The sequence below is a fragment of the Ischnura elegans genome, chromosome 2 (assembly GCF_921293095.1).
Source record: "Ischnura elegans chromosome 2, ioIscEleg1.1, whole genome shotgun sequence".
Classification (NCBI taxonomy): Eukaryota; Metazoa; Arthropoda; class Insecta; order Odonata; family Coenagrionidae; genus Ischnura; species Ischnura elegans.
This window is the reverse complement of record NC_060247.1, coordinates 32,422,770-32,447,455: the sequence shown is the minus strand read 5'-3', so window position 1 is coordinate 32,447,455 and position 24,686 is coordinate 32,422,770. Positions and strand designations below refer to the sequence as shown.

The following is a 24,686-nucleotide window of genomic DNA, read 5'->3' as shown; positions in this document are numbered from 1 at the left end:
TATGGCAGCCAAACCCGATTCTTACCGGGCGGGTACCGGAAAAAAGTTTATTCATTTTATTCCCCGGGAAAGGGTTAAAACACACATGAATAAGATATAAAACTCAAAAATTGCCGCGAGAGAGCAGTGATCGTAGCACATCTTATACACGAATTTTTCTGAAATCTACGTGAGGGGTGTCGTACTAAGCTAAGATTACTTGAGCTCTAGAAAACAGATATTTTTCAGAGCCTCACGGAGAACAACATCTTAGAACCACACAATATTTTCAGGTCTGACGGAATTAATAAATAAAATAGGAAACATATTTTGCTAAACGTATAGGTACAGGACTTTGTTTTTTTCCCGACAATAAGAGCATCTTATAAATGCAAGGTTGAAACTCAGGGATTAAAATCGCTCCAAATGCGCGTTTGATTTTTTTTAGTCTAACAGGTTAACGGCTGGTATCCCAACTCCTCGCGTAACACACCTATTGCGGGGTAATATATGAAAATAGGTGAATTGTGGCAGTATCTGGATTTCTTTCGCGACTTGGAAAGGTTAAGACCCGTTCACAACAAATTTACATGGCTTATATTGGCTTATTATGGTCTAGGAAAATATGAGAAATAATCCAACAATTAGTGCACTAATTATGAAATTATTCTTAGGAAACTTAAGACACTTCATACAGATGTCGACTTACAATGCTATCTATCATGGTACAGGCCATTTTTAAGATAAATTTGTTTTTTTTTTTTACTATTTATGACTACTTTAAGTCGAGCTACGCCGCTTTAATTTGTTGTGAACCAGCGGACACATTTTTTAGGGTCACAGCTCCCCCGCCATACCAAGTTAAATCAAGTTAGGCTGTTGCGAACAGGACTTAAGCGTCTCATGTTCCGTTTCGTAGTAGTAAGACTGTCTTGATGTCTACCACGAAAGAGAGAATTTTGAATTCATCTCTCGGTAAAAATATTTCCCCTCAGGGATAAGTGTGCATATCCTTCGTTGGATTATAAGGAGACGGAAAATCTTTTCTTTGGAAGGGCCAATATCTAGAAATAATTGTATTTCGGATGGTGGGAAAAATCACTTTGTTGTAAAAAATTCCGTCGTGGAATTCAAATTCAATTAAAACAAAGTAATTCTGAAAATTATGCGCTTCAATTTTATTCACATGCAGTCGATATCAAAGCTGATAGTTATGTGTAACTACTTAAAAGTCGCTGAAGCAAGTAAATTTTAAGAAATGGTAATAGGTAAAAGAATTGACCATTATACAGCGATATTTTCTGGAATAAAGCAATGAAACTGAGAGCCTACATCCTTCTAAAATAAGTAAGGAATCCGGTATCCTAAGCACAATACCAATTTTTATTTCTAGCGATAAGCCTGCAAAAATACAATAACTCAGTATCGAAAGGGCCCGTGCATTGCAATGCGCAATTATTGGCAAGTCATGATGGTGCTTGGCGATTGATCTCTCTCTTGGCGTGCGCGTTTATCTCGTCAGTGACCTTCGCGAATATGAATAATGGCGATTTAAGCGTTCCCAAGAGTCGAATATCTCCTGCTTGTTTATGAAGTAAAGGCATTGGAGTCTCTCGCCGGATCAGAAATTGCATCACTGTCGACGTATTTAGAGTCCAAATCCTGCTTCATCTTTAGTATGAAGCCTGGTTTACACCTTAGCTTGGCTTATTTTGAACCGGACGGAAACCAGCTAGTGGAATATTTCTCTAATCACAGCTAAGACCACGTAAAAAGTAATAAATTACATTTTTTGGAATTTCTATAGTTTTAGGTACCACTATTGGGGTTGCTGTTGGCTATAATTAAGATAAAGTTGAGTTTTGCTAAACTGTGAACTACTCCACGTGTCCTTATGCCCCTTTGAGTAGTTGTGAACTAGTGGAAGCTCTTTTCCCGTTCTGCACTATAAATTCAAGCACAGACACCTCAATTAGAGTTACTTTGAAAGGGGTTTAAGAGAATTAGTCACGAGGATTTCTTGAGCTTTGGTATTTTAAACCTCGCGTTATGTGCTAGATACATATTCCCTGACCTGGTGTGGGCTTTAATAAATTCATCTGCAGCAATTCGAGAATGACATAGTATTCATTCCTGAACTCCTTTTAGAATACTCCAACTTCCCTCAGCTGCTTCGATCATGCACGTAAACAAACATGCCCATTTGAAAACGTTTGTCATTGAGGCACTTTACTTATCATCTGAAGCATCTAGCATCTTGTCATTTAACTAGCATTAGCATCAACTTCGAGTGCGTACGCCACACTATTAATGTGTTCACCGTAGGAAAGTATTCATGAATTAGTTTTCTGCTAGTTGTTTCAAATTGCGCATGCACAACTTGCCTGATGATGTGATTTACCAGATTTAACTTTTCAATGCTATTGTCCTCGTGGTTGTAAATATTATATAGTGAATATTGAGAATGAATGGATTGCTCTCACCTTATCCGCGCGCTGCGGAAATTTTATACTGGGTGGAGAAAAATTGTCGCGAAACTAATCCAGGATAGCTGGTGTCAGTAGAAACCAAAATTACTATTGATGTATTAGTCGAAAACGCACGATTTTTAAACTACAGACACTTTAAGCCAAGCGTTTCGATTGGTGTCAACAGGGAAAACTCGCGGCCAATCGGAGCGCTTGGCTCAAAGTTTCTGCAGTATAGAAATGGTGCGTTTTCGAGCTGAAAAACATTGGTAATTTTGGTTCCTGCTGGCATCAGATATTCAGGGTTGAAATTTCGCGACACAAGTTTTCTCCATACCGTGGAACCGATTAAAATACGCCCAAAGATGTAACAAATAAATGAGCTGCAACGGGTCAGACTGCGGCCTCATCTACGTAGTCCCCTTTGGAAGCGTAGCTGTAAAAAAAAAAATGAAAACCGCCTAATGCGCCGCCACCTTCCGCATCCGCGGGCAGCCTTCTTCGAAATCCTCCACGGCCCGGTCCACCGGGAGAGAGAGAGAGGGGTCCGTATGCCTCCGAGGGACCGTTTCCGCTTATCCGCCCATCCCGAACATGTTTTCCCGTGAAAATGATCGCGCGTGAAAACACAGACGAATGCCGATCCGAGATACGCAACGAGGGAAGAGAGGACGCGGGCGAAAAAAAAGTAAACGCATGTGCTGTCGTGCGCGTCTTCTGAGGAGAGAAACTTGAAACAACGCACGAGTGGGTGAGGACGCAGTGAACGGTATGGGGGTTAAGCTCGTAACCTTTTCGAAATTCTTAAGTCTCGAATGTAATTCCACGAAGTGCAGATAATTCAGTCACGCCTACCGTCATAGTCGAATGGCATACGCATGGGAGCGCCGCGTGAAAAAAAAAACAGCTAGGTACCCATAGCGTCCCAGCACAATTTTCAGCCTATACCAAACAGTTATATCAATTAGTACTATATATAATTTCCCCAGCTCTAAGATTGGCAAAAATTTGTTAGCTTGAGCCTTGATCAGTACATGCTATGATATTCGATTACGAAGACTGTTGAATTTCTGCAATAATTCTTCAATTTTTGGAGTAGTGCCTATACGACTGCAAGTAGTTTACTTCAAACGAGTTTTCTTGTGCGGGGTATGATTACTCATTAACGAGAAATTGCTGCTGAGTCAGATCCGATACCCAATATTTCTGTTACATAGCACGTGTATGTTATAAGATTATGGAGAAATGGCATTTTCAAATTTAATATTCTAGTAGCACGCTAGTCATCGAATATGATGCCCAGATATGCAGAAAGTTATGGTCGACTTGCAAATTAATTAACTCCTGAGATTCCTGAGTTTGAATATCGGGAACTACTCAACTCTTCAACCAGCAGCTCACTCCACACTTGCCATTTAAAACATTTACCGTACCATCTGGGCGCGTAGTGCGGCGTAGGATCGTTAGTTGATGATCGATCCGTATTCGGAATGGATTTCTGCCTCCTTACAAGCACTTGCGGACAATCCGCTGATTACATCGCGCAATGCGAGAAAAAGAACCGCTGAAAAATACTAGAGTAATAGCAGTGCAGGTCAGGGACTGACCGACCTTCTTAAGTCCGTCTCCTCCCACCCGTTTATCTCTCCCCGCTGAACAGTACTCGACTGCGTGTCCTAGTAACAGCGAGACGAGAGGAATGATGGGGGCGGGCGTGTGTTTATGTGTGTGTGTGGGAAAGGGAGGAATTCCTCCTCGCACGAGCATTTTTTGTCTTGTCGGCGCCAATGAGACACCCACGCAACAACACCGCATTACACGTTTTCCGAAGGGATTTGCTGGTGGCGGTGGGGTGAGAAGAGGGACGGGGGTGGGAGGAAAGGTAAAATTGTGCCGTGGTGTGGAAGGGGAGAGAGGGTAAAAGTCGGCCTGTTATAAGGCGAGAGATATATGGCCGTGTAAATGGGGAAGTAATGCAATCTTGGCCAAGAGCACTCCTGCGCAATACGCTGGAGGAGAAAGAAAGTGTGCAAATGGCCAAGATGCAACGGGGGGAGGAGAGTTATACCCAGGGAGAGGGAGGGAATCGGGACCATAGGGATGAATGGCGCTGGAAAAATCAATAATTTTACCTCTGGATGCCCAAGATTTTAAAAAGTCTATAACTTTTTGAAGACATTCATCGCAGTGAATCGTTATTGCTAAAAGGGAATCAGTAAGTCAGCCTCATGCTTGCAGCCGCAAGCCTGCCAGCAAGTCTATACTTTTTCTCACTTCAACAGACATAAATGTGCCACTACTTCTTTGGAAAGAGTCAAATTTTTCGAACAAGATCATAAAACGAGGTGGCAGCCTTTATTTCGTCTTTTTTTGCAAATAGGAATTTCCTTCTTTCGAAGACTATGCATGTTATATTTACCTGTTGTAGTCACGTAACTACACTATTGTCTTGATCAAATATACCTCAAGATAGCTTCCAGACATAATAATGATACATAACCATTCAGAGTATATACACTCTGATAACCGTTGGGTAAACGCCGCCAGAAACAATGCAAATTACTTCGAATGTGGCCATGGAAATATTCCCGTATAACAGTTAGCCATATTTCTAACCGCACGTACCATGCTCATTACACATTATTAAGTTTGAATGTGATCAGATATAAATGCATTCTAGAAGCTTTGTCTGGTGCTAAATGTGAAATGCATTGTGATTGACGCTATAAATCAGGGTAGATGAAGTCTGCTGCTATTCTGTGACCATTTAATAATATTATAAGTTTCATCAATGCATTTTGCGTGCCGAGTTATTTATTCCTCCTCGGAGGATATGTCATTTCCTGTTTTGAACTAAGTCCAAGGGAGGAAACTTGTGAAAAATTGCACTTTCATGATAATAATAGCTACTGATTTCTCAACTCGTCTGGCGCTTTGAAGCGTAAATGAGGAAATGTGTGTGCATAAATGATCATCTGCCGACAACCTTGGCATGATCTCTTAAAAAAGCGTGATATGTTCAATAATTCACCTGATGTGTCAGACTGGCGTTCACTGACTGCGAGGTGAGCCACTAATCATTCAGATCTCTTTCGAGGGAAGGGAAACACTGGTAAATAGACTGCTGGATAATTCTTTGCGGAGAGCTAAAGGAGGCCATCGAAGATCATTTTCATCGCCTTATTACTTACTAACACCACCAACTTTCCCTTGATGTCTCAAACTTTACTGAAAATATTTCATAACAATTGATCATTTTAAATTATGAGAACGAATATCATTTAATTATTTAGCCCGTTCTTATGGCGAATATGCTGTCGTATCTGAGATTGTTTACAATTAGCTGTATTCCCAGCTGAAGGAAAATTCACGCATGGAAACGCTGGACCAGAAATTAGAATACGCTAATAATATGTAATGTTTCCGAAAAAAAAGCCTGCTTATTAATGGTTGATTTGAATGGAGAATGATATGATTAAGGGGAGTATTAATGAAAACATTTTTGCAAATTTCTATTTCGTAAAAAAATTATGGTGAAATTTTCTTGGGTATCTTTCCGTATCATGAAATAATGCTTAGGTATATGCTATGTCCATTTTTTTGTTGTGCAGGAATTAGCCTTATTTTTAGTATAGCTGTTTACGCAGCTTTGATGAACTGTGAGTTCAAACTCTAAATATATTCTTAAGTAAAAATGAAATATTTCAATACCAGTACCTACCTCCTCTTTTCTTCGTTTAGTTGTTATATGTTTTATTATTTTAGTAGGAAGTTTATAGTAGGATAATAATAATAATTCTAAATAATTTACGATTAATTTCATTATTACTTATTCATATTGCACAGTGTAATGGAAAAAATCATTAATGACTATTTAACATTTTGTGATATGTTAGGACGACATGTTAATTTTTTAATTAGGCTGATAATCAAAATAATTCAAAGTTGTTGTCATAAATTCCTTCAAAAGGAAACTAAGGGAGAATATTTAGAAGCACAAACGTATGCAGCGGCATGGGAAATAAAGAGTGAATTCATTAGCAAGATCACTGGTGACATGCATCGAATAAGATTATCCATCAGTGATAGGGCTGATAGACAGCACTCAGAATTCGCTCTTCTCTTGGTGAAACTTCTATATCCTATTGTATGTTAGCTTAATTAAGAAATCCGCCCGGAACTGTGCGGTATTTAAGCATTCTTTTTTCATTCTACAATGAGCTATGCAAACATGGAAACCGGTTTTACTCATTCATGCGAAGCTCCATTGCTCTTTCCCGCATCTTTCTGGCATAAAATCCTTCGTTCAATAATTACCGCGTCTCTGTTAAGACTTGGATTGCGCAAGACTATTTCATAAAAAAAGAATGAAACAGTTTGTAATGAGAGCGAGAATTCCTTTGAGCATGAAATTTATTACATGATTTCCGTTTGAGTGGTGTGAGAGACCTTTCCGTTACATATCATACTCAATATACCGCGTAGAGGGAATGATAATATATCATTCCCTCTACGCGGATGATCATGATGATCAACCGAGTAGATCGTGTCCTCCGTATGATCGAGTTGAGCGTGATACCTCACGCATTTAGTTAAATCTTGCCAAATTATTTGGAGGATCAAAACTAGATAGTGCTTTGAGCTATTAAGTATTTGTTTTTGATTTTTGTGAAAAATTGTTGATGCTGAAAATGTAATGATTTATTCAGCGGAATTAGTCAAATGGCTGAAAAACAATTCCTGGTGCTAATTGAGAAGCTAGGAAAAGGAGATTTTTTGGGCAAGGAAATTACTTATTTGTAAATAGTCATCAAAATCTTTATTTTTATACGCACGATGTTTGTAAATAATTGTACGAAAAACTTTTTAGGATGAGAGGCATCAATGTATACTACTACACGAATTTTTGTTGGCATAGGGGATATATGGTTTATAATGCATCTCCCGCTTGATGCAAATTATCGGTCATAACAATCCTTTGAGTTTGGCTGCTTTTTTGTATGGATGCCCTGGCAACTTTTATTTTGTTTATCGCAACCAAATCTGAGACATTTTTGATATTTACTCCATGTCACCACCGCGTCATTCGGGTTTCCATTTTGGTTTTGCGGTTCACGGGCTTGAAGGCCCAAAGCGGCCAAGGGTGCATGAAACTTCTGTGAAGGGATAGAAATGGAGAGATGAAGAGCGAGTACTTGCGAAACGGATTGGAGGGAACGAGGGAGAAAAGAAAGGTGGATTTAACGTGCGCGGTCCCATCCTCGCAACCGCGGACCTCGACGTTTCCCCGCGAAAAAAATGGAATCCCGTGCATTTTCCCCTCTCGCAAAGATCTTTACGGCCTCGTCGTAAAGGGCTGAGATGGGTTGGATGAAACAAATGGAATCAAGGAGGGAGTGGTGGCGGTTGGAGGAGTTGAGAAGAGGGAGGGATTTTTTTTTAAGGGGCGTGGAAATGGGAGAAGATGCGAGAGGCAAAATAGGCAGGGGGGGGCGGGGTAGAACGACTTGCAGGGGGGGGAAAAGGGAGAGAGAGGATAAGGCGATATAAAAGAGGAAAGTGACGAGGAGAGGCCGGGAGAGATAAGGGAGGTTGATAGGTAGGAAATGGCAGAGGAAGGTAAAGAGCAGAAAGAGAGGCCAAATCCTCGTTCGAAACAACTTGACCCGACGTAACTCGGCGTAACTTTGGGATTGAGAACTTATGATGAGCGGTTCTTGGTGTGCAGCCGCATAATATGACATAACTGTCTTTAGTGTTGATATTTGTTAGAAAGGCTTCCTAATTATATACGACTGCAAGCAAAATAGAAAACTTCAACAAAAATTCCATTTCCGCCTCGCTCAATTTATGAGTGCTAATTGGCAAAAAAAAACAAGATAATGTAAGCACCATTTGAAATCAAATGACATATTTTGATCAATGATGCGATGTATTTTCTGCATTAAAGTCTCTCTTAAGGAGACAAGTACTTCCCTAATACCCGTCTTTTCTAGTGACGGATAACAAATGCATCTGAGAAAACAATTAAAAGTTAAATGGTAAAATTATAAAATTTGTTATATGGGAAAATGTTTACTGCGGCCTATATACTCTGCAAATTTTAAGATGATACAATAAGTTTTAAACGAGTAAGTAATCTGTCCCCAAAAACGACCGGTCGAGAGGGAAATACTTACGCGTTCTCTAAAGCGCAAAATTAGCAGCTCTGTACCCAAACGTCAAGCCAAGTTACGCTAATTTTCCACGTGCGAGGCTTTAAGATTTTATATGAGGCAGGGCGAGTGGAAGGTGGGGGATCGAGAGAGATGAGGGAGGCGATAGGGAGGAAATGGAAGGAGAGGAGGGAAAGGGTGTGTCGCCTCGTCCAATATGAGCGGCGGTGGAGGACGCGCGCACCGACACAAGTGCAAGCCAAAGGGACGCACACGCCTCGCCCCTTTGAAGTCTGCACACACCAGCGAGCCCACAAATGCCTTCCTCACCGCGAGTTAGAGACGGGTCGGCGTGCGGACATTTGGCTTAACATGGTTCGCGAGGAAAGAGAGAGAGGGTTGTTTTCATTTATTTTTTTTTCATTCCGGCGCTATTTTTATCTCATCCCCTTTTCTGCCGTATCCGTGCAGGCGTGTATTTTCTCGAAAGACGGTGAGTGCGATTCGCGTGTGTATGTGTGCGCGAGCAGGAGAGGGAGAGAGAGACGCACTCGGGACGTTCAACTGTTTCTGATCCGCGGTCGGCTCGTGAGCCCACCCTTTTTACGCCCCGAAGACGACGCTCCGCCCCTCCGCTCCTTGAAGTTCACCGGACGTATCCGCTCGCCTTCCTCGCAAAACCGCTCGCCTTTTTCTTCCCTCGCGTCTCAATTCCACACCACATTCCTCTAGTTTCATTGATTACCCAGAATAGGAGCGCTATTGGTGGAATCAATCTTCGACGAGTGAGCGGAATGGTGGATTTAAAGGCGGTGGTAAAAAAATACACCTCATCGTATTCAAATATTTATTATTCACTCCATTAATAATTAGGAAGTATCAATATCGTTCGACCGGTCTATTCTCTTCAATCCTTAACCCTGTCTAACCCAGAGCTGTTTCTGGAAGAAATCAAATTTAAAGATTTTTCTTTTTGAAAACTTGAAAATTTTACACTGAATGATAATTATTATCCTAGCAGCTAAATATTTCGTCATTAAAATTTACACTACAAAGTAATATTTAGTTTAGATAAACCCTAAAAGGAGCTGAAAGTTTAAACATTTTAGTTGTTGCTTAGAAGCAACATTAGGTTATAAAGGGTTAAGAAATTATGCTATCATCTTGAACTTTTCAAGGTATTCCAAGGCCGTGTCCCTGAAATGCGTACCTTCCGCCCTAAGAACTCTTGCGCTCTTCATGCTCTTTCAACCAACGTCAGCGCCATGGAAGGAATTGGCCATCATAAAAAAATGACGGATCAAAAAAATGTGCTAAGATTTCCACAAATGCATATTTTGTGTTAAAAATGTCATATTAAATGTTTTTGATTGTAAAAATATTTGCAAAATGGTCATCTAATTCATAAGATAAAGATTAAAAACAAAATAGCGCGACGCATATATACCCTGTTTAATTAGTACCAATATTTAGGTAGTTACACACAAAATATTTACCCACATTTATCGCACGAAAAGAATTCCTCGATGATATAGTATTTTTAAATAGCCAAATATGTAGCATGCATAAAATTTTACAGAAGATGGTGAGGTTTACGAGTAAAACTTCATTACGGCGTGTAGGATTTTCGGCGATGTAGCTTAGCAAGACCCAGTGTGACTACCATCAGAAATAATTCCTATTCATTAAGACCGTTTTAAAAGTATGATTAGATGATGACAAAAAATAACTTTGATAATAAGGTAGGTTTCCTCAGGTAAAACATAATCTCTATCGAAACAAACTGAATTTCCCGGGAAAAAATTACCAAAAGACGCTACGGAAGGATTGTATATACATGTTCCATCCACATTCATAAAAAATAAGTTACACCTACTCCTCATCTACGATTCGAGCCTTCACTAAGAATTCCCGTTGCTAGGATAAATAGTTTACTCTATGCCAACTTGAACGAGGAGAGAACATGATTCGTAATAATAGATTATATTCTTAAATATAGTGTTTTTAGAATGAATTGCTTCGATAAATAACAAATTGTTAAAACTGCATTCGTCAAAAACCCAAATTATAAAGCCTAATGACCATCTTGTTTAAAGTATTGCATGAGATGCCGAAGCTGTAAAAATACTTACATACACAAAATTTATAGAAGGCATATGAACCGGGTAAACAACTACGCCATGAAAACATATGGTCCGGAAATGTGAATATCTATTGAGATGAATATAATTCTGAGGCTGCACGTCATATCTAGTCGTATAACATCACCTATTTTTTCATAAATACGTAATTTATACAATGTAGCGTGTAATCCATGCATGTTAGCGATGCAACTGCTAGATAACCTGCACTTGTATGAAATATTTAGCACAGATAATATAGTTTAAGATCTTGTTGATTATTGCTGCAACAAATACTTTATATCAAAAAAATACAAATTAGTTTCATAACAGGATTAATTATTCAAGATTATGTGAATACATTAACATTGCCTTAACACCAACCTTAAAGGAGTTGACTTTTGTCCAATGTGAACCAAAATTGTCACATCATCCTATTCGATCGTAGAATAGGGTGAAGCCCCGAACAAAGCATCGAAAATGTGACGTAATTTTGCGTTATTGAGCATATTTTTTGGTGAATCTTAATGCTATTGTTTTTAATACTGTGTTCCTTACTTACGGTAACAAAATATTTTAAGATTTTCCCTTTGATGAAAAACTATTCCTCGGATGTCGCTTAAAGATTTTTCCACAAACATGCATAATTCTAATTGTAAATAGGAAACTACTAATTCAGCAATTTTTGATGCGCTTAAACGAACGGAATTGAAATTTATAGAAAATATTAATCATTGGTAAAGTTGGTGGTTTCCGGCGATAATTTGTGGAATTTGCTGAACATTTTGAATGAAAAACTTAAACTTCGTTTTTCCACAGAGTTTTTAATTGAATCATGACTATGGTTTCGATGGTTAACGTCATATTCTGGCAACGCATCTTCATTAACCAGAAGATGAAGTCATAATAAACGCGATGGTGATTTAATAAAAAAATAGGTGGAAAAACAAAGTTTAAGTTATTCATCCATTCAAATTAATCATTTGTACTCGGAAATTACCGCAAACGACTATTTTTCACAAATTCCAAGTGTGTTAAGCCTCCTCGGACATCAACATAGTCGACATACACCGCTTTATTTCCAGTAGGGATTTAATGCTAACAGCAGTGTCCTACAATTTGTTTTGACGGAGTAATATGACCTCATACAGATGAAACAACAAGCATGGAACTATATTAAAGGAGGCGTTGAATTTGCTACCTCGCTCGCTAAGTCTCCATTATCAAGCTATTTACCATTAGCTAGCATATATTTACCGTTAGGCTAAGCTATTCTGAATTCGTGCGTAATCGCTCGGTTGTCTAGTTTTTTATTAAAGTAAATGAAAGCATAGATAGCAGTAATAGGCTATTTCCATTGCCATAATGTCCTTATCGTTGTTTATGGCTTGAATCTCACTCATTCAATAGTTTCATTTAAATTAGTTATAGAATAGTTTCAAGTCTTTGCCATAAACTAAGTGGCTGGTCATTTTATGTAAACTGTCGATTAATAGTTGAACGCTGATTGTGAATTATATTGATAAATGAGGATTAGCTAGTTTTAAAAATGACCTCTGTGAGTATACTAACTTATAGATGGAATCCTATGGCAAAATTAGCATTTAAAATTTCGATCCACTCTTTCGTGCAAAATTGATGTTCCTTTGCTAATAACCAAACTCATATTAAGCTTCTTTACTGTTATTATTATGAATATGTTATCATATTATTTCCAAATCTTAAAACCTGTGTTTTTCGCTTAAAATTGTATTCATATTATGGATGGAATTTGATGATTTTGTGTTTATGACCGATTTTGCTATTGGTCGGGGTAAACTTTGGCGCAGTTCAAAGATTGTGATTCGGGATTGTAAATTTAGCGGATACGGATGGAAAGGGTTGTAGCATTAACTTACCAAGTTGGTGAGTGACAAACTGCTCTGTTGGCGCAATTGGTTTTCTCCTTTTTGCAAATTCAGTTTAGTAGCTCATATAAGTTCAACAGATTCAGGCTTCAATTGGTGGAAGTTAGACATACTTAAATAAATAGTAGCTCATAATTTATTTATTTCTACCTTTAAGCATTTCTCATGCTTTATTAAATTCACGCGTTTATGCTCTTTTTCAGTATGAAGGCACCTCTATGATACTAATATTTTCTATTTTAGTTCTTTATTGACAAGGAAACAGCTAGTTATGCACGCGTTTCGTCGGTTCCTAGACCTCAGCCGCCGATATTATCCAGTGAGAAATTAATCCATGTCAATGGTCATAAGGCAGCTATAGATATTAATTTTACACTTTATTAGATTTTTTTAAATACACGTCTCAGCATGAATTCCCTTACATTGACAAAAGGATGCCTATTTTAATGATACTCCATCAACGTACAGAAAACATTCTCTGCCTGGCTCTAACCACATTTACCTCTTGGGTACAAATTTTCCAGATCTGTTGTAACTGAGAAGTACAACGCAAAATTACATGGTAAGAATATGCTTGAAAAGTATTTTTTTAATCAGTGATATTTTTACACCACACTTGCATTGAATGTGGGCAAGATATACTGATAATTAGCTCACTACAAGAAAGGCATTAATATGGTTTCCTTTTCTCCTAATTGGCTCTCGGGTTATCCATCTCTAGATATGTTTTATTCCTTAAAATTTCTTTATTAAAGCTAAAATAATGTTTTAGAGTAAGTTTAATTTCCTCTGACGTGATACAATTAATTACATAGTAATTAATTCCATTCTTTCATAACCGATTGTGCCACCCCCTTAGTGTTCATGCCCCCGACTCGTCTTCCTCGGAACATTTTGGAGCCTAACATATACCCGGCGGGTCTGACTGCTGTCCAATGAAAGTTGTGTTCCGTCTGGAGAATCAGCTGAAATTTCCATGCTGGAATCTCATTTACTAAATTCTTTCCCAGAATTTCACAACAGCTGGAGATTTGACGCAGCGTTCAGATAAAAATGCTCGTATCATCAACATTTTACCGAAACATTTGGAAAATATTTACGTGTACCAGTATTAGATAACATTTTTTAGACTGCTAAAATTAACTACATTTTACTATCATTCGCGTGGCTTTATTTAGAGTGCACACTTAGCGCAGATGATTTTTCCGGAAAAGTTAAGAAACGAGAGTACGCAGAGAAGCGCACCATTAGTTATAGCCTTTGTTTATTCATATATATAGATTTGTAAAGATATCACGATACTATGGATTTTTTATTCTATTTAGATTCCTTGAAGTCCCGTCGAACTTAGGAACGTCTTAGGATTAGAACATATTTTTCATTTGCACAAAGTACACCTGAATAACTTGTATTGACTGATTTATTGTAATTTTACAATGAATACGTTTTACGGAACTTTATAAGACGAATCAGATGATAAAATTTATTATCCCACCACATTCACTGATCGTGATAAAAGAACTTACATCCAGGAAAAAGTTCTCTTAAGGTGTTATTATTATTATAGAAAGAACAGATAATTTAATTTCAGTAAAATAAATGTTTTCGGGACGTTGTAATGAACATATATTTATCTTTACTTAGATCTCATAGAAAAGTATTCGTTTGTAGTTAGAATAATATTTTAACGGCTTAAAAGCTGTTTTTAAAGGCCACAGTAACAGACTCCTCATCTAATGCGCATAATATTTGTAGCTTTTCGATTTAATCTTGAAAATATTTTCCATTTTAGAAGCTTTACGTCCCATTCTTTAATTTCTACTTAACATTAAACATTTATTGTCTTTCTAATCTTTTTTAACCACGGTATTATCTTACATTTGCCATCAAGAAATCTAAGCGCTCGTTATAAGCCACAGCAACATACAGGAACAACATCAAACAGAAATTATTCGCTTTTGGTGTTGACTATAGTTCGAGTTGGCAGTTACAACGAGAGGAGCTCTTCACGTCGTGTCTGGAGGTAGTCTAGACCTTTTATACTCCCGTGAGTCAGTTTCACTGCGCACGGCCGAGGGAATCCCTGCTGCGCCTGTCCTGTTCGAGTTCACAGTAACAATAGACTAGATCGATAGCCAAAGACGTTTAAAATCCACTAGGTATTTCATACCACATATCTATATGCCTCGGAAAATGTTACTCCCACAGTTATCCTTTATTCTCTTTTAGAACTAGCTTCATTAATTCCAAAACTCGTTCGCGTGATTGAAAGTGGTTATCTCTAGTGCTTCAAGCCCCCTGCGAAGCATTTGCATCTACTTGTCGTGTCTATAGGGACTCACCATATGGCTCAAGGGTGTGGCAGTTTGGTCGGGAGCGGAGTAAAAGGCAGGGAAAACAGAATTCCCCATTGAAAATTGAAACGATAGGGGAAAGCTTGGAAAAAAATACTTTAGTAATGTAGCCACGGTGATATCTTTTTTCTGCCAGTGAATGCCATCTAGAGATTTTCAATCCTAAACAACTTCCCACTCTCTGATATAAATCCACTGTGTAGGCGCCATTGTTTTGAATGATCATCGAGAGCACAATATCCGCCACCTGCGTCATATTTTAATCCTTATTCGGAGGATTCACTTTCATTTCCCGTGAGCGCTCTACCCTCCGCTTTAAAAAAAACTTACTCTGATAGTACAAGATCGCATTTTTCTAAATTTCATGCAGTAAAGTTTTTAATATATAGTCGAAAGCGCCCAGTTTTTTGTTTCGTATTTTTTAACAACACCTGAAGTATTTGAAACCGTATCAGTTCTTTTTTAGCCTGATAGATTACTAGCAATGGTAGTATAAACGTTAAGATACTCTTCGAGCTGCTAAAACCAAAGCTAAATTGGAAAAGAATTCACTTTGACTCATTAGGATAAAAACATCTGCTTCGTCGATGACTAACACCCCAGACCTCATTTTCCTTGAAGATACGGACTAAGAAAAAATAACAAACCTCCCACGCTTTGATTCGTTCTCCCCCTTTCGACCACTTCACGAACTAATCGTCTCTGCCACGTAATCCTTCGAACTCGCAGTATCACGCGAGCCTCACGCAAAATACCTCGCATCTCTCCCTCTAAGCTGTCTTTCCACGCTAAGGTGAGATGCCAAGCAGTGATGGTTTCTCCAAATTTCTCCAACGAAGGCTGCGGGCAATCCCAAAGAAGATGCCCTTGGGCAATGAGACGATAGGGATGTGAAAATATTTTCCTGAATACACCCTCGGACAAGCCCCCTCTTGGGGAAACCCCCCTCTACCAACCCATAACAAAGACCCCTGCCTTTTATCATGACCTATCACTCTTCTCTCGAAAAAAAACGACCCTATCCACTCCTATTATCTCCTCATCCCCCTGATTCGAGCCTAACACGCGTCTCCTTCCTCCTAATCTCGCTCCCTAAAATCCTTTTCGCCAATTCTCCCATGTAAACTCCAAAGGAAACCTTTCCTTTCCTCCCAAAACCTCCCCTCGCCAGCTCATCGCCTCACAAATCCCATTCCGTTTGTTTCTCCTGAATCACGCAAACCCAACAGACGAAGAACACTGGCAGAATACACGGATCGCTCAGTGAAAAGCATTGGTTATCACCTTTCCCACTTCCCACCCCCATCCCTGCCTACCTCGAGAGTTCTCTCTCATCCTCACCGCCTCGAGCCCACCTTTTTCTTCGACGAGAAAAAAAGAAAACAAATGAATGACAGATGAAATGAAGATTCGGGCCGAGGCGCTCACGGAAAAGAGTGTGGGGGTGGGGATAAAGATGACTTGTTTCATGATTTAATGACCAGTCCGCGTTAAATATTCTTGTAAGGACTTGACCTGCGTGGGAATAATCATTGGTCTCCTCGGGGAAAATAAGAAATCCGAAGAGAGTAAGCATGAAAAATACATATGTATCCATTAAAAACTTCGATGTTTCCATCAGGTACAAAATAATACTCCTGAACGGTGCAAAAACTAGACACATGGATTTATTTTCATTCTTGCGGATGAGAGCATTAAATAAAAGCGACGACCAGTGGAGACGGTACAACTGCGTCGTAAAATGCATTAAAGCTTCATATTTTTCATTTATTTGAGTCAAAAGAAAAAGTGCCAAACTATAGCATGTTTACGATATCTTTTGTTAAATTTAAGTAATTACCCCTTATTAAATTATTTAAATCATTTTACGACATAATAAAAGCATAGCCAGACCTTCTTTTCATCTAATTGTTTACACATCTGATTTTCAGATATGCAAATTAGCTAGAAAAATAAGAATGGTTTAAAATATTGTTTGAATTGAAAAAAATAATATGATTCCTCATTTCCCGAGAGATAGGCACATAATTTTTGTGACATTACAATTAAGGCTAAATAGGTTATGAAGAAAAATGGGTAAAGTCTTAGAAAGTGGAATGAAAAGTGATTGCTCTTGCCTCTGAAATACCTTTCTCTAATTCACTCCTAAATTGCCAACGAACCTAGCCAAAAATTTCGATTTAGACGTTTATATAAGTAATATTTGTTAGCTAACAAGACCAAATGAGGCAATATTCCTAACACTGTTGATTCGTTAAGGAATTATTATTTAAACTTTGGCCAAGTACTTATAAAAAAAAAGAAGCCGAGACTGATGATGAGATGGAAGTCAATGATTTGAAATCAATGAAATAGCTGTTATCTGTTGAGATACTAGCTTTGGTTACAATTCTAAACTTTAACTTAAAAAAATCTCATTCTTCTCCAATTTCAAGTGTTCAAGAACCCTCATAGTTTCGTGTGTTAAAAATAAGGAAAAGTGAATCTAACCTGATTCTGTTTTAAGTGATGAATGCAATTTAAAAATTGTTCCTTTTTATATTTAAATGCATGTTCCTTTATGTATTTGGGCGATTTCTTCCTCAAAAACGACGTTCAAAATGTAATAAAAAATTGAGTTTTACTGTTATCAGTATATCTAGCGACAATAATGAAATGCATACGTGAAAAAGGGAAATTGATTTTGAGGATCCTTAAGCAATCAATTGTAAATAAAAACGTCACGAGGAAAACGTATATATTGTCTCAAATTGATGTGTTAAGATGAAATTGCAACTCTTAACGGCAACAAAATATTAAGTCCCACTAGTAGTGACAGGGAGAGTCATTGAATTTTGCGTGAAAACGGCGAGTACGTGAAAGTTTTCTTGAGTGGTGGAAAGAATACAGCATTAAAGGCCTGACGCGGCCGCGGCGCATGAGTTACGCCGATAAAAGGAGGCCCGCCCTTTCAGGATGCTCAGATGTGCTCGCCTCCCGTCTTCACGGACCTATCGCCGAAACTCGAGTGCAGAAATTTCGTAGGACCTGCATACTATCGATTTGATCTGATCGTTTTTCTGTGACTGATTGGAAATTTGAGTGTGCGTCAGAAAATTTTGTACAAAGTGTAGCTAATTAATAAAGCTAAATAGCTAATCAAGGTTTTTACAAACATCACCAAGGGATGATCATGCATTACATTAATAACCATTGTTTTTCAATCTTTTACAATGGTGGATTTTAATTACCGTGAGCGAAAGGCTACAGAAAGTGCGTATTATTGTCAATGAGATGATATGATAGCATGTATAGAGTGTTTGGCAACGCGCGCTCGTCATAAACGCGACTTAATGGTAGAAGTTGCTGAGTGATTTGTTTTTTAGTAGCCGATAGGAATGCATTAGATAAATTGAATTTTTACTCTATCGGCCATTTATAAGATTATTTTGTAATTAAAATGCTACTATTGAATTTAAATATGACTGATTGAATCACCTAACATGATCAGTAATTGGTTCATCATAATGCAATGAAGTAGATGGCTTCAATTCTAGCCTATAAAAAACTAGGTAGGAAGGGATAAAATTCTGTTTCCAGTTTTTGTTTTGGACAGGTAAACTTAACATTTGCGCGTTGATGATCTCAATATATCATGTATCCTGTTGATCTAACGGCAGAATATATCCAGGGCAGAAATTCAGACTTGAGTACTGAAGAAGTAGCGTAGTGAACACAAGCGAACTGAAGGTTACGGTCAAGCCGTAGTTTCATGATTCTACTCGCAGTGAGATGGTGGAGATTGAAGACGGAGGTGAAACCTTCACGGCTTCGGCGTCCAGCAAAGAAAGGATGGAATGGGACGAGGACGGTCTCGGGGCAGGATGAATGAACCTGACTTGCTACAACCAACGAGATAGCGTATGCAATGGTGATGGATGAAAAGAACGCTTGCAAGGAATTTCGTATGGGAATGCGCCGGATTCCTATGACTTCTCCTTTGCGGTTTCCTCTGCGGTAATAAATGTACGACAAAACTGTTCGTTGTTGCGGTCAATATGTCGACACTAGTCAATTTGCCTCAATCGGTGTGCCTTCCTGAACCACGTCTGAAAGATCAAGTTATTCTAAGGGTGTATTTTTATTTCATTATCTGGCATAGCGAATTTTAAGCCATGCGGTTGCGAATTTATTTTGTATATTAATTTCTGAATTCATTCTTTCATTATTGCATGGTTTAATATCTATCGCGTAAAGCTAAATTATCTTCGGAACCACCTGTGTAATCGCCTCATTTTTTAAAGAACACGTCTCAAGGTTGGTCGTATCCATTTAAATTACCAATTGGGCTGTAAAAACTGACTTTTAATCTCCACTGGTAATATCCGGTCCCACGGTACGATAGCAGGCTTTGATATATTTATATTAATTGATGAAATGTACTGATTATTTACCTATTACTTTACGGAGGATGGGAAAAATACGAAATAATGGTGATAATTTTCCCCATAAGAATTAAAGTAAAATGACGAAAATTGCGAGAAAAGTTAATAACTCATCACAACTCCGTATTTAAGAATATTAGGTATTTTATTCCTTATATCGGAATACAACATTCTCCTTTCTTTTTGCTACCTTGCAAAGTTAACTCTTTAACTAAGTTAGTTATACCGTGCTAATAAAAAAAGTTCGATAATTGACTAGAGGGAATTTTTAAAGCAAAAAATAAAAGATGACGAAGAAAAAGAAAAAATAAATGCGTTCATGTTCCTCACAACCTGAAGAAATAGATATTTACTAAACATTTATTACAGCTGAGTGATAATAAATAAATGATAGCGATAAAAATATATTGACACAACTTTTAAGGAATAACCCTGTATTTTTTGCGATAGTTTCAGTATTCATTCTGTAAATACAGGAATGTGATTTATGGATTTCTTTGGCAAATGAGAAATTCCGGCTTGTAAAGGGGATACCAAATTTCCTGTATTTAAAACCGAGGATGACTCATTATGTGAGGGTTATTTTAGTTCATTATCAATTTTAATTGTGAAAGTTAAGTTAAAGCATACCGACTATAATGCAAATCACGCAACTAAATCCTATAATTAAGGTATAGCTGATCATATGCCCAACAATAGGAAAGAAATAGAAAGTGGGTATTGCTTACCTTGCGGCTTGAATGCGTCCGTCTTCTATTATCTCCGTTTTGTGCGGATGTGTGATTTTGATTGACGTTGCCGAAGATTCACGAGCTGGTGTTGACTTAGTCTTGTAGCGCTTTCAATTAAACACCCATTTGCAAGGAGGCTACTCTCTCCTCAAGGTGTCAGTCAAGCGAATTTATTCTGCTTGGGCGCGTGCTTTGCTCGGTGACTTCAACGTCCGCTAATATATTAAAAAAAAAAAACATTCGTTGGAAGTATATGGTATCCTGTCGGGGAATTTTAATGGCCAACTGTATCCCCACACTGTTGTTAAAGACTGCCCTCTGGACAAACAGTCGAGTAGGGCAAAAACTTTCACAGACCACTCCTTCGGGCGTATTGTAAACAACAATCACTTCGGCGATCGAAACCCGCGCAAGACCCGTCGAGTAAGTTTCCACTCATTCCCAGTATCCTTCGAACACCTTCACTGCCGAGCTCAAAAACGATGCGTGAATTTTATGACTGCTTTCTTCTGCGTCACCGTTAGTTTATATTTGTGGCTGGCCTAGTCGTTTTCCCAGTGGATAGTTCAGGAACGCGTCGGGGCAAGTCCAGAGGCGGCGGCTTATCACCGCGAGGCGCGCACACACATCCCCGCGTAGCACCCGCACTGTTCACCGTCGGTAGGATTTGCGCGTGTCTCAATCACTTTCGGGCGGAGAACGGGCCTTCTCTACACCGATTCGCCACCGGGTCAAGCGGAGAGGGGTAATATTTCGGTCACTTTCTGGAAGCCTGAGGTCCTGCAAAGAGTTAAATGCATTTGAAATCGGGAATCAAGTTGCATTGATCGATATGGCTAAAATTAGAAGTTAATCTGAAAGCTGAATCATTCTTTATGAGGGCAATCACGCAAAATTAAGTTAAGATAGAGTGATTTCAACGCCCTTTGCAGTAAACAAACACGCAGTTCATTGATCAGCTCACTTAATAGCATGATTTCATTTGAAAGCAAGTCGATTTCTATTTTTCTCTCAAAGAGAAGTATCACCGTGAAGTTAAAAAAAACGTTATTCAGTGTGATCGACCGATGAAATCATAGGCTTTGGCTATGAATACATTAACATTGACAAATTACATACAAAAGGTTTTGTGTACAATGACACTCTCAGTTTCTCTCCAAGCCATAGAAGTCTTCAAAGCTTGGTCTTAGATCACGCGCCCGAAATAAACTAACGGGTTATGGAAACACTCATACCCATCCCTCGCGTCAAAAACATTTCGGGAGGCCAGCGGAGACACCGCGATTCGGGACAAGATTCCTTGGCGTCGAGGAAGCCAAGTTTTCAAGAGAGAGGCCGTCCCGGGAAGAGATATCCACAAAGGATACACACGAGGAAGAAAACACTCACCTTACGATGCCGTGGCTTCGATGTCGGAGGGCTCGCCGAGGGCGTGTCCCCTTCCCTCCCGAGAAGGCGAAAAGTCTTCGACGACGGAGGAGAGTCCGGTGCATTCACTCACGACAAAGAAGTTCTCGTCTTTCAGCGGGGCGAGCGCACCATATTGCTTGCAGCCGCTCGGAAACTCTCCTCTCTCCCTCGAACTCACTCTCACAGACACACTCACTCCTGCTAACCCTTTCTCTCGTGCGCACACTCCCGTATGTCACTCCCTCTCTCTTACTCTCGCAAGTTCAGAGAGGCAACTGAGAGGAGGCCCGATGTCGGCCCCTCGCTTCCCGCCCCTTCCTCCCCCTCCCACGAGAACCTCCCCTCCGCCCCCATCCCACCTACTCTCGCATCAAAACTCTCTCCCCCACCCCACCACTCACTCACTCACATATACACCTCCTCCTCCCACCTTGCTTCTCACTCTCAAAAAATCCCCTTCCACCACCGCCACAACCGCCACCACCTCTTCCTCTTGCTCGCTCGTCTGCTAGCCGTCCCGTGTGCGTGGTTGGATAAAGTCTCGTTTCTCTCTCTCTCTTCCTCCCCCACACTCTTCTGGTGTCTTCCCCCTTCCCCCATGCCACGGTCTTTCACGGCTCCCCCTTCCACGTTCCCTTCACTCTCACCCTCCCGCCTCGAGTCTCCTCTTCCTCCTCCGCCCTAACCCCCACGGCGACTCCGACCTCCTCCTCCTCCTAGCCCATCCTACCCCTGGCGTGGTTGATCGTCCTCCCCATCCCCCGCTCCCACTGCCAGTCTCCGCGTCTCCCCTCCACCGTCCCCCCTCCCTCCCTCCCCCGTCCCACCGATCCTTTAGTCCCGTGCCACATCCATTCCTCCGCCCCCTACCTCCTCTCCATAACCATCCCCTTCTCTCCGCATTCCTTCTCTTGGCCGCGCGCTTTTATTCCTCCTCCTCGCCTTTCTACTCTCTCTCTCTCTCCTCTTCTTTCTTCTCTTCTTCCTTCCTTCCCACTCCACCAGCTTTATCCCCTTCCCCGCACAAATTCTCCACGCCGATCCTTCTTGTCCCATAGCATTCCCCACACGGCCACCCTCTTTGCCTTCTCCCTCCGTCCTCATTGTTTTTTTTTTTTAGGTGAACTGAATCCTTTTCTCGATCCCGGTCCCTCGGGATTTGCTCCCGTGGTTGACTGTTGCTCAACAAAGAGTTCTTTTCTCAAACCCGATTTTCTCTCCCGGCCTTCTCTTCCTTCACTCTCCATTTTCCCGTATTCCATAACGGCAACCCGCACATCCAGAAACAATTTCACATGATCCGTATGGTAATGCATAAGGAACCCTTAAATTTCGTAACAAATTTCGCTATGCAAACAGCATATGACGGCGTGTACTACAGTAAGCGGTGTTCTTCACGAAAATATAAAATACGCTAAATCACTGGAAAAGCCATAGAGTTCACATCAGCTATTTAAATACTTCAATTGATGAAAATTCTTATGGAGAGATTAAATTCCTTAAATTTTGGACGTAAGGTATTACTTTATTATTAGTTAAAAGATATTTTTAGTTTGTAGGAAATATAATTGTAAATTTATTTTTATTTTACATAAAAATTATTTGTGCATAAATTATCGGTACACATGCTGGAAAGTAGGTACTGCTCTTTTGCACGAATAGATGGACAACCCCTTCTTGAAAGCTTTCGCACCGTTTGTCTTTACCTCCCTAATAGAATCACCGGAATTACCGTGTCTTATTGTGGCATTATTGCACCAAATTTCACCAATTCTCACCTTCAATTGTTTTTTTAAGTTTATTACACGGGACTTAAATATTTTCCAAATGAGATTTCAAGGGAATGCTTTGCCATATAAATACACGGCTTTACAGCTCCAGCAGCGAGATAAATGATTATGCATGAGTTTTATGGCACTTTTTACCGTTAGACGCCAGCCTGATCTACGAAATAAACCAGCCCACTCATTATTAATTCATCTCGGACGGATATTAGCATTTCTTTACCTTTCTCTATCACGTAATTAACGTATGTTGTGGAACTAATCTAGTAATGTAAAACAGTACAGATCTAGTATGTTTCATCCTTTTTTCCAGTCGACTTAAAAGCTGTGAATTGTGAATTGATGCATTTTACGTATTGCCTTCACTCTGTCAAAATCAAGAATCGCTCTAGAGTATGAATAAAATTCCATTTTAGATGATATGTTCTCAGTTCTTTATTGTCAAAGGAACCGACGCACGTGACGCTTACTGCTCAATTAAAATGAGCGTTTCCAAAGCGTGTGTATATATATAAACAAACCGATAAATGCTCGCCGATCATAACCCCTCTCGCCCCTGCCAATCCTCCCAAAGAGGTCCTCGATTCTTCCTTTTCTCACATTCCCCCCATTGCGATTTTTCCTCCTCCCCTCCCACCTCCTTCATCATTCACCATCTCTTCCCCCTTCTCTCTTCTCCGTCCGCATAGCAAACCCAGCATGGCATCTGCCCCCTCTCCTAGCCTCGTGAGCAGGGACCCGAGGAATCCCCTTTCCCATTCTCTTTTCCGCGGTGAGAAGGAAAGCGAAATACGAGAAAAAGAAAATGAAAATAGGTCTAGGCTACCTATGAGCATATCTTGACATCGAGTTTTAAGAAATTTAAGATATGTCGCCCTAGTAATCCACATCACGATTATTGCAATGGATAGTGATTTTTCGTTGACAAAATATTAAGATTATCATTATGTATCGATCGTATTGCGATTTTATTTTGCTGGATACACATATATATCGCGTCACATCATTATCGATAATAGGCATAGTATTCGGATGATCAGTTTGACTGTGCTCTCCACTCCGCTCTCCTATCTGCTAACCATTTCATGTTTAAATATTAATTCTCTTTTACAACCCCAAAACAGTGACTCATTCGGGGCCGTCCTTGGCCTTTCTTCCCGTCAACTTGTCCATCGGATCATCGTATCTGATGATGTGGCCGACTAATTTGTCCCATCCTCTTAAGGTTTTCAGAAGGCTTCTATTTTCTTCCACACACCGCCACTGTCGTGATTTATTAAAATGATTTTATCGCCATAAATCATGATCATTTGTCAACAATCCTAAGAATGGTTTGATGAAGCTCTCCACTCAA

The 24,686-nt window shown here is 39.6% G+C and overlaps 1 protein-coding gene across 2 annotated transcripts in view; it reads right to left on the bottom strand.

Annotated features, from left to right (window-relative positions):
- Window positions 1–21,811, bottom strand: part of LOC124153559 (extracellular serine/threonine protein kinase four-jointed) — a 322,305-nt gene extending 300,494 nt beyond the window's left edge. For both annotated transcript variants that reach the window (XM_046526793.1, XM_046526792.1), the window contains exons 1-2: window positions 21,528–21,811; window positions 20,136–20,918 (exon numbers count right to left, since the gene is read on the bottom strand). The gene's annotated coding sequence lies outside the window, so the exon portion shown is untranslated. The remainder of the gene's footprint in view (window positions 1–20,135; window positions 20,919–21,527) is intronic.
- Between the last annotated feature and the right edge of the window lie 2,875 nt (window positions 21,812–24,686).